Source organism: Microtus pennsylvanicus, chromosome 3 (assembly GCF_037038515.1).
Source record: "Microtus pennsylvanicus isolate mMicPen1 chromosome 3, mMicPen1.hap1, whole genome shotgun sequence".
NCBI classification, from domain to species: Eukaryota; Metazoa; Chordata; class Mammalia; order Rodentia; family Cricetidae; genus Microtus; species Microtus pennsylvanicus.
In genome coordinates, this window is record NC_134581.1 from 139,437,137 (window position 1) to 139,448,334 (window position 11,198).

Sequence of the window (11,198 nt, forward strand, 5' to 3'; positions counted from 1 at the left end):
TGTGACTTTAATCCTAGCACTCGGGAGGCAGAAGCAGACAGATCCCTGTGAGATATGCATAGTTCCAGGCCAGAGTTAACCAGAGAGACCTTTCTTGAAAAAAAGAAAGAAGAAAAAACTCTTCAATGACTATAAATCACATTTTAAAATAGCTATCCCTCGGTGGTGGCGCACGCCTTTAATCCCAGAAGAGGCAGGCAGATCTCTGTGAGTTCAAGGCTAGCCTGGTCTACAGAGTGGGTTCCAGCATAGCCAGAGCTACACAGAGAAACCTTGTCTCAAAAATAAATAAATAACTAAATAACTAAATAAACAGCATTCCTACATTATGAACCTTCCCTGTCTCAAAATAGGACCAGGTTCAATTCCCAGCTCCCAGCACCCACATGATGGTTTACAGCTGTCTATTACTCCAGTCCTGAGGGATCTGTCACCCTCTTCTGACCTCTGTGGGCACTGCATGCACAGAAAACATCCACACACATAAAATAAAAAAGAAGAAGCCATCCCACCAAAAGGCAGTTAGGCTGACGCTGCTGGGATTACTTCTCCTACTGCAGTCAGCAGTAAAGGGGTTTTGCCAGTTGGCTTTTTGCAGATGAAGTCCAGCACCCAGACATGCTGGGCAAGTTCCTACCCAACTCTCAGTCTTGTGTTTCTGGCACTTTCTGTGGCTTTTTCTGGTTGGCTGGTTAATCAATGTTTAATCTGTCCAGGTAGAACTACTCAGGAAGGGTTTTCAAAGCAAACTAAAAAAAAAACCAGCCCAGGACTCTTTCCTGTGGCTGGCAAAGAGGACAAGGAAGAACCTCGTTTTGGAGAAACTAGAGAGCCCTGACTGTATTAGCTCTCTGAGGCCCCGGGGCCACCCAGACTATGCCAAGTCTCTCCTGAACTTGGCTTGGCAAAGCTTCCTCTAGCTGATGGCTCCTGCCTAACATGTTGTCACTGTGTGGTCCAGCTACACTGAACTATTTTGAGTTCCCTAAGGATCATATTCTGTCACTCCAGGCCGTGGCCCAGGCTGTTTCCTGGTAGGGTTCATTCTGATCTCCTCCTCTCCACCATTCTTTTTTTTTTCCAAGACTTATTTACTGGGCTGGAGAGACGGCTAAGAGGTTAAGAGCATGGACTCTTCTTCCAGAAGTCCTGAGTTCAATTCCCAGCAACTACATGGTGACTCACAACCATCTGTAATAAGATCTGGTGCCCTCTTCTGGTGTGTAGGCGTACATGCAAACAGAACACTGTATACATAATAAGTAAACCTTAAAAAAAATGTTTACTTTTATGAGCATTGGTGTCTTGCCTGCATGTATGTCTGTGGGAGGGTGCCAGATCCCCTGCAACTGGAGTTACAGACAGTTGTAAGCTGCCATGTGGGTGCTGGGAATTGAACCCAGGTCAGGTCCTCTGGAAGAGCAGCCAGTGCTCTTAACCACTAAGCCATCTCTCCAGCCCACCCCCCCCAGCATTCTTTTTACTCTCTTTTTTTTAATTTTTAAATTTGTTTTTTGGTTTTTCGAGACAGGGTTTCTCTGTGGTTTTGGAGCCTGTCCTGGAACTAGCTCTTGTAGACCAGGCTGGTCTCGAACTCACAGAGATCCACCTGCCTCTGCCTCCCTAGTGCTGGGATTAAAGGTGTGCGCCACCACCGCCCGGCTCCCTCCCCCCCGCCAGCATTCTTAACCTAGCTATCTTCTTCTGCTCTCTAGTACAGTCATTACTCCCCTCCCCTCAGTCCCTCAGTCCTTCTCTCATCTCCCAGAGACTTCTCTAGGCTCTCAGGGAACTGGCTTTTTTTTTTTTTGCCTACTTCTTACCTTTTAATTAGTTGTCCCTCTTTGATGTCCCCCTGAGGTAGTTGGGGTCAGGGACCTATACAAAACACCAAACCCAGGGCAGTCCTGGGATATGCAGAGCCCCAAAGAGATGTCATGCAGAGCAGTGTGTCGGAACTGTGTTCTGGAGCCAGTGGGGTGAGGGGGGACAGAGGTGGTAGTTGCACGCACACACATGGTGGTGGAGGAGTCCTTCACATGCCTGTAATCTCAGTACTGCAGAGCACAGCCTGGACAGTTGGGTGCTGTGTTCCAGAAGTCTGAGGATTGACTGTATCTGTTTACTCTTCCGACCTCATTCAGCATTTTGGGAGAACATGATTGATCCATTAGTTGCTGAAGTCAGTTTTCTGGCTCGTTCGTGTGAGGAAGAAGTGAGTGACCAAACCACACATAGGTCCCCACCCAAGCTGCCTAAGACCTGCCTTGATGTCAGGAGGCCAGAGTCTGGTCTCCCAGTGTTCTCAGTCCCACTTATAGGCATCATCACCAGTGACACAAACACCCACCCACTTCCTGCTTCCTCTGCCTTGGGCATCTCCCTATAGCACAAAGCTAGTTTCTCAGTTGTCTCAATGCAGACAAATCCCCATCCTACCCTGGGGCGACCCGGGAGCTAAAAGTCAACTGTGGATATCCCCTGCTTGCAGGATTTTGACCTTTGACAACTTGGCCTGCTTCTGTTTCCTGAAGGTAGCTCACTCTTACATCCAGAAACTCATTCCTGTCAACCTACTGTGTGCCGGGGAATAGAATGTGGTCCTTTCCTGTAAAGTGTTGTAAAATGAAAGGCATTTGCAGTGAAAGTCAATTATATTCACACACAAATGCTTGATGACAAATTACGCAGAAGGCAAAGAAAACCATAAACTTAGTCTGCTTTAGAAACCAAACCAACAAATGAGCAGGGTTTATCTCTGTGAGTTCACACGCACGCGCGCGCGCAAGAACACACACACACACACACACACACACACACACGGAAAAGGAAAGATGGTGTCTGCTGGTATTAAGAAAATACTCAAGAGTAAACATTTAGGCCCAGACTCCACCTACCCCCTGCTTCAACTCCTTCCTACTGATAATAATCCCTTCCTGCTCTGGCTCCTCTCTGCAGGATACTGTAAACACACACACACACACACACACACACACACACACACACACACACGGTATAGGATCCTGAAACAGGAAGATGGCATAAACATAATGGGGACAAAACTGGGGAAAGAATGTGTGCTTAGAGACATGAAGCCTGGGAACACACCCCCAAAAACAGAGCCACAGGGCTCAGTCAGACACCAGTCCCCCTCCCCTCTAGCTGGGGAACTTCCTCCTGTGGGGGATGGGCCACCAGAGGGCAGTGGTGAGGATCACAGGAGAAGCCTGTTTGCACTGCTGCCACCTTCCCTGAGGATGAAGCCATCCTCAAGCTTCATCCGTACAGAGGGTCACAGTGTCATCCCCTAGCTGGGTTCTGCTCCTCCCTGCAGCCCTGGGAGGACCGTCACTCCATGCCGTTTCCATCTCCTTTGCTCAGTTCTTATTGAAAATCCTTCTGTTTCTAACTTTTGCTCTTCTTTCCTGAAGGGCTTCAGGATGTCAAATATGAGCTTCTGCATGTGCACGCGCGCGCGCACACACACACACACACACACACACACACACACACCACCCCTAACGTAGCCTAGACTAACTTCAAAATTTCAATCCTCCTGACTCAGCTTCTCCCATCCCTCAGATTTACTTTAGTGTGTGTGTGTGTATGCGCATACACAGGTGCCTGGCTTCCCCCATACCTCAGATTTACTTTCATGTGTATGTGTGTGTTTACGCGTGCACGCACAGGTGCCCAAGGAGACAAAAGAGGGCTCCAGACCCCCTACAGTTGTAGTTAGAGGCAGTTATGAGCCATCCTGAGTGTTCTTCATGGCTGAGCCATCTCTCAAGCACCAAACCCATCTCTCTCTGAGGCCTTCTCTGAAGTCTCTGGCTCACTCCAAGAAGCCGCAGGAATCATTCACTTTTACTTTTGTCTGTCCATCCTATCCACAACCCCTTATCCCTTGACAGCCATGACTACAATTGTGTCATTAATATTATTATGTTAATGGGACCCTATTGTATAGGAGCTTTTGTGATGGACTTCTTTTTTCTATCAAGGTTTGGCTATGTCACCCTGGCTGGCCTGGAACTTCCTATGTAGACTAGGTTGGCTCCAAACTTATGCATAATCCTCCTGTCTGCTTTCCAATTGGTGGGGTTATAGGTGTGTGGTTGCCGTACCCAAACCTCGGGATGAACTTTTTCACTCAGCGTTACTTTGGGGGTTTTATTCAGGTACTGCCTGTCTTCGTGCACATGAACGCATCATAGTTTGTGGCTCCTTATGGCCGAGTGATACTCCACGACTCGTGCTCAGAGCGCGGCCTCCCTAACTGTGCATCCTGATGAACATTTCCTCCTGGGGCTACTATGAAGCAGCTGCTTCAGACATCCGTGTCTTAACCGTGAAGATCAGTTTACAGTCTCTGAAATCATGCCCAAGAGTACGCTGTCTGGGTCCCCTGGTGGTTGAGTAAGAAACTGCCGACTAGCTTTCCAGGCCTGAGGCTTGTCACAGCTGCTTTTCTTGTCCAGCTGGGATCTCAGGTAGCTCAGGCTGGTCTTGAACTCTGTGTTGCACAGTCTGGTCTTGGACTCTTGATCCTCCTGGCCCCACCTGCCCAGTGCTAGGATTGCAAGCATGCACTATCATGCCAGCTTTTTACCGGGCATGCTAGGCAAGCATTCTACCAACCAAGCTACAATACAGCCGAAGAGATCTATCTGTTAACCTTTCCTCTGAGTCACTTTGTTATCTCAAGAAAAGCAAAACTTGAAAGACAGACTCCCCAGTCAGAGGACAGTTACCCCTGGAGGTTCAACCCTCAGAGGTTAACACATTAAAATTGGAGCAGACTGGTTTTTTTTTGTTTGTTTGTTTTGTTTTTCGAGACAGGGTTTCTCTGTGGCTTTGGAGCCTGTCCTGGAACTAGCTCTGGAGACCAGGCTGGTCTCGAACTCACAGAGATCCACCTGCCTCTGCCTCCCAAGTGCTGGGTTTAAAGGCGTGCGCCACCACGGCCCAGCTGGAGCAGACTGTTTTGTTTTGCAAAGACAACAGCAGAGATAATGGGTCAATGACCACACTTCGACCAGTGTATTAAGTCTTTTTTTTTTTTTTAATTTTTCGAGACAGGGTTTCTCCGTAGGTTTGCTTTTTTTTTTTTGGAGCCTGTCCTGGAACTCTTGTAGACCAGGCTGGCCTCGAACTCACAGAGATCCGCCTGCCTCTGCCTCCCAAGTGCTGGGATTAAAGGCATGCGCCACCACTGCCCGGCCAGTGTATTAAGTCTTAAGTGTTGTACTTAAGAATGTAAGGACTTGCTCTCAAATCTTGTCTCAGCACTCCGAAGACAAAATTGCTGTCACAGACCCTTTGTGTTCTTCTCCCCGTGTGTCCAATGGGTCTTTCTTTTACTTTCTGACTTCTCTTTAGCTGGAGACAAGTGGCTGGGTTATACCTACTCTGTGGGGGCTGCCAGAGCCCAAGCTTTTACCCTAAAAACTGGCCGGGCGGTGGTGGTGCACGCCTTTAATCCCAGCATTCGGTAGGCAGAGGCAGGCAGAGTTCAAGGCCAGCTGGGTCTACAAGAGCTAGTTCCAGGACAGGCTTGGACAGGCTCCAAAACTACAGAGAAACCCTGTCTTGAAAAAAACCAAGGGTTGGGGGGACAGAAAACAAAAAGAAACCGGTATCATTTTCTTCTTTCCACATTGTTTTCCAAGCACCTGACCTCAATATGGGGACTGCTCCAGAGGGCCTCATGAATTGTTTATTTTGTGTTTGTGTTCAGGTATGCTACCTTCACACTCACGTGTTGGAATCCTAATCCCAGCACCTCAGAAGGTGATTCAATTTGGAAACGGCCACTGTAACAAGAGTTTGTTAAGATGAGGTCACGAAAGGGGGCCCTAGTCCAAAATAGCTGCTGTCTTTCTCAAAAGGAGGAATTTGCATGTTCATATGCACTCCTGGACACACAGACATCCTCAGGCCAAAAGGAGAGGCCTGGAGCTGCCTTTAGCTGTTGCAGGGGGTGGCCGCTTGTTTGTCCTGGCTGCCCAGAACCAAAATATCACACAGAAACTGTATTAATTAAACCACTGCTTAGCCCATTAGCTTTAGCTTCTTATTGGCTAACTCTTCCATATTAATTTAATCCATTTCTATTAATGTGTGTATCACCACGAGGTTGTGGCCTACCAGCAAAATTTCTGGCAGTGGGTCCATGGCGTCTCCTGATTCTGCCCTTTTTTCTCCCAGCATTCAGTGCAGTTCTCCCCACCTACCTAAGTTCTGCCCTATCAACAGGCTAAGGCAATTTCTTTATTCATTAATAGTAATAATGGCACACAGAGGGAACTCCCACATCACCTCTCCTTTTCTGTTTAAATAAAAAAGGTTTTAACTTTAACAGTAAAATTGCATATATCAAAGCAGGTATCAAGCAAGATTTACAGTTAGAATATTTCTAGTACTTTTTTTTTTTTTTTTTGTTTTTCAAGGCAGGGTTTTCTGTAGCTTTGGAGTCTTTCCTGGAACTAGCTCTTGTAGACCGGCAGGCCTCGAACTCACAAAGATCCACCTGCCTCTGCCTCCCAAGTGCTGGGATTAAAGGTGCGCCACCACTGCCTGGCTTCTATTTATCTTTTATCATAACTAAGGAAAACTATAACTATCTATTCTTCAACTCCATCAAAACTCCAGAAGGATATAATATTACCCAAGTAAACAGGAAGTACAGTGTAAGCAACTTCCAAAACTCTAGAATTGACAGAGACATCTCATTGCCTGGACAGTCACCCAAAGTGCTTTTGTATCATTGGGGCATCCATCTTCAGCCTACAGGCCCATAGTATCCATTAGACTCTTTCATGAAGCAGGAAATTTTAAAGACAGTTTAGCCTATATTGGCAGTTTTTCAGTCACTTCTTCTGTGTCCTGCAGACTTCTGGCAGACTCTTTCATGAAGCAGGAACCCTGAAGGACCATCTCACCTTTAGGGAAGTTCAGCAGTCATTTCTCTGTGGGTCCTGCATGTCCAGTTCATCTAACAAACTCCATAAGGAGCCTCTTCAATGCCCATCTTCCTCTTGATGTAGATTGGTGCTGCCAGAAGCAGATATATCTCACTGTCATGAAAACTCCTAAATTTTTAGAATTTTAAATGCCATATTCTGAAGGTCTCTGAAGGATTTGAAGAACACCTATCTGAAATATATCTCTACACATCTAGAAAATAAATTAACATGACTACAGGCTTGACTATTATAGATGACTATCTATAAACCTATATTTCTTAATTATGTATTACATTTTCTAAAAATATTTATTTATTATATATACAATATTCTGTCTGTGTGTAAGCCTGCAGGCCAGAAGAAGGCACCATACTCCATTACAGATGGTTGTGAGCCACCATGTGGTTGCTGGGAATTGAACTCAGGACCTTCGGAAGAGCAGGCAATGCTCTTAACCTCTGAGCCATCTCTCTAGCCCCTATGTATTACATTTTTAAATGAACTACATAATCACAATACCTTAATCAAGAGCAGAAATATACATATAAGACTGACCTTAATTTGTATCAATAAACCAAGATCCATACCCATGCAAATCTCTACAGCATTCAGCCTCCAGCACTAGAGGCTGCCTCTGCATGTCTGAGGGAAACCCCTGCATGTAACTGTCTGTTATAGCTGTCTGTTAGGGTGGCTCCAGGAATCCATGGAGGCAAGCACACCAGTGTCCTAGGGTAGCGAGTGCAAGCTGAGGTGGGCCATGGCCACTCTGGTGCCCAGGGGTTGATGCCACTGGGCACCTAAAGTTCCTCAGCCTTTTATATCATTCACCTGCTGGACCCACCTGCATTGTGCAGAGATCAGCAGGAGGTAGGCACAGCCATGGTGCTCACCATCAGGCAAAGGAGACAACACTAGAAGACAGCTTGGGCAGCATTCTGAGGTGGTACCGTTAGGTTAGGGAGCCTCTGGAAACTTCCTGCAGAATATCGTGGCGCTAATGCCTTTGCTCTCCTCCCCCCCCCCCCCTCCGTGTATAGAAGAGAGGGAGGTTTTTCTTCTACCGATGAAGGAAAAGTGTCTAGACTGTAGAGACGGCGTGAGTGAGAGTGAAGTGGTCAGGAACGCACAGGTCTCCCCACAGGCCACGAGGAAGCAGGTGGCAGGAAGACGTCTAGGGAGAGAGGGAGCAGCCCCTGGAAAGAACTGTTCCCAGTCCTTCTGAACAGCACCCCGGAGGTATACAGCCCTGTCAACACAATGGCTCATCAAGGGCAGTCCTAATTTATAGATGGAGAATGAAGTTCACCAAGGTGCCTCCACAGGCCACCTCGAGGAAGAGTGGCAAGCTGGCCAGTACTTAAGTTGTATCCAACCTAGGGGTCCATGGCTCGAGCCCCAGATTTCAGTTTGTTCTCCCAGTCCATAGCTTTCGGAAACAAGTGTTGTGGGACATTTGTACACTGTGTGAAAATATGCTGTTGTGATTGGTGTAATAGAAAGCTGAATGGCCAACAGCTAGGCAGGAGGTATAGGCAGGACTATATCTACAGAGAACTCTGGGAAGGCGGAGTTGCCAGCCAGACACAGAGGGAGCAGCATTAGCAGTACAGAGAAATGGGGTGACGAGCTACACAACAGAAACAGAGTAAAATAAATGGGTTAATTTAAGTTATAAGCCTAAGCTACGACTGAGCTTTCATTGAGCGGGAGCCCAAAGAAAAATCTGAGTACACAGAGGTCATGTTAGCCAGTGTGAACAGTGAGTTCTCAGGCCATTATGAGGTGAGGAGCCTTCACCACACAGCCCCTGCCTTCCCTTAAGCTTCACCAAGGGACGTGCATCAACAGAGTACGGATTATAAACTGAAATCTTTGAAATGTATACAAAATAAGTCCATTCTCCTTTAATTAAAAAAAAAAAAAGTCCTATAACTTTCTCACCAGAACTGGGCCAGAGCCAGGTGTGGTAATGCATGCCTTTGGTCCCAGCACTCAGGAGGCAGAGGCAGGTGGATCTCTGAATTTGAGACCAGCCTGATTTTACAGAGGTAGTTCCTGGACAGCCAGGGCTGCAGAGAAACCAGTCTTGAAAACAAAAAACAAGGGCTGGAGAGATGGCTCAGTGGTTAAGAGCATTGCCTGCTTTTCCAAAGGTCCTGAGTTCAATTCCCAGCAACCACATGGTGGCTCACAACCATCTGTAATGAGATCTGGTGCCCTCTTCTGGCCTGCAGACATACAGACAGAATATTGTATACATAATAAATAAATAAATATTTAAAAAACAAAACAAAAAAACTAGAGTTAAGCCAGAAGCCAGGAGCCCAACAACAACAATCAGCAAACGAACAGCAGGTTAGATTATGGGGGCTGGGTTGGAATCCTATCAGTTAGCTGTTACTGGTTGTGTGGCTGCAAGGAAGTGAAAGACTGAAATAATCCTCAACAAATCCAGGCACCTCCCTTTCTCCTCCAACTGAAAGCCCACGGGGTTATTGAGTATCTGTTCACCTAAATTCATGTCCAGAATCTCCTACGCTGACCAACACAATGATCTCCCTGGTATTCCCGAGTTTTCCAGAGCTATCTCATTCACTCAGAGCCAGTGCCTAGGGGTAGGAGGCTGAGGGAGAGCATGGCCCATCTGGTTTTGTCAAGATAAACCAACGACCTCTTCACAGGCCTTCACTTCTCATCTGCACTTCTCCATGAGCCACAAGCTTAGGTGATATCCCTCACTAACCCAAACCCTCATCCCTTCTGGATGGTGAGGCACTGGAAGGGCACAAAAAAATACCCTGCTGCTGCTTCGACAGAATTCAGAGTGGTCCATACTGGCTCTGCCAGCTCAAGGGTCCAGCATCAGCAAAGGTGCCAGAGGCCGGGGTTTTGATATCTTGGGTCTCCACCCTGTGATTGGGACAGGACAGGGCTTACAAATATACCCGTAAATCCTCAAGCCCCTTCCTCTAAGAGAAGTGACCCCTCTGATACCTCCCCCAACAAGGTAGTCCCGTCTCTTCTTCCCCAATCAGATTATTTACTAGGCTGGCTCACAGGTTCTGGGATGGACTTTCATGCTCACTGCAATCTTGGTGACTTTCCTAGGACTGCCTGGCACCGGAAGCAGGCTGGTAACTTGACTCCCTTTCCCTTTCCAAACTGTCAATGCAGCGGTACCATCAGCCTCATTAAATTGATGTCAGCATAACTCGACAGGGCTGGAGAAGGCCGAAGGTCACAGAAAAGGGCAGTGTTCAGTGCTTCTGTCCAGCCCTCCTTAGGATGCTAGGGTAGTGTAGCTCAGAGAAGCCAGAGACCAGGTTTCACTGTGCTTAGAAGCCTGAATGTAGGCAAGGTACTTGTGTAAGCCTGAAGACTGTGCCATTATGTGGGTTTGGGGAATCCTCTGGAAGACAGTAGTTCCTAAGTATCATCACTACTGTGGCTGGATTCCTATAGCAGAGTGAACTCAAGGCAAGAACACAGGGTTTGTAGCTGGCTTTTCAACCCGGCCAGGCCCTTCCAACAGGCCTCAGCTGTTTCACCTCCACTGGCATTTCGCTCAGGTGAGTTAGATCATCACAGGCCCTGGCCCCACCGGGGCTAGCCAGACCTGCTATGCACTCCAGCACAGCTCCTACCCGACACCTTTCTCTTTCTCCAACTGCTGGAATTAAGCCCACCGAGTGAAGTCCTTCATGTAGGCAACAAGTGTAGAAATACAGTCTGCTCCATGACAGTGTCACTATAAAACTTGCTTCCTACAACTAATATTCTTCAGCCAAGTGGCTGAGCCTTAAGTCCTATCCAAAAGAGAATCATGTCAGAGGCTCCTGGCAAACTCAGTTTTAAAAGACAAAAACCAACCCTGGCTTAAGAATTACCCAAGCACCTGAATGGCCACATTACAGAGGCCGAAGCCAGCAACCAGTAACTGCAGGAGAGCCTTGGCGGGTGACGTCTCCAGCCTCCCCTCTCCAGCCCTCTGCTTCCCTAGTCAAATCTGCCTGAGGTTTTCTCAACACGTCCTCCTCTATTTGTCCTGGCCTCCTTCTTGCCCAGCTAAGGAACCCCATGTATCCTATATAGACAATGTCATGTTCTATGAACATCTAAAAGAATCCAAGTTACTGTTGTTGGTATTTGATAAGGTATGTATATATAAACTGTGTCTGAATGCATGGAGGTCGGAAGAGGGCATCCAATCCAAATAAACGCTCTTAA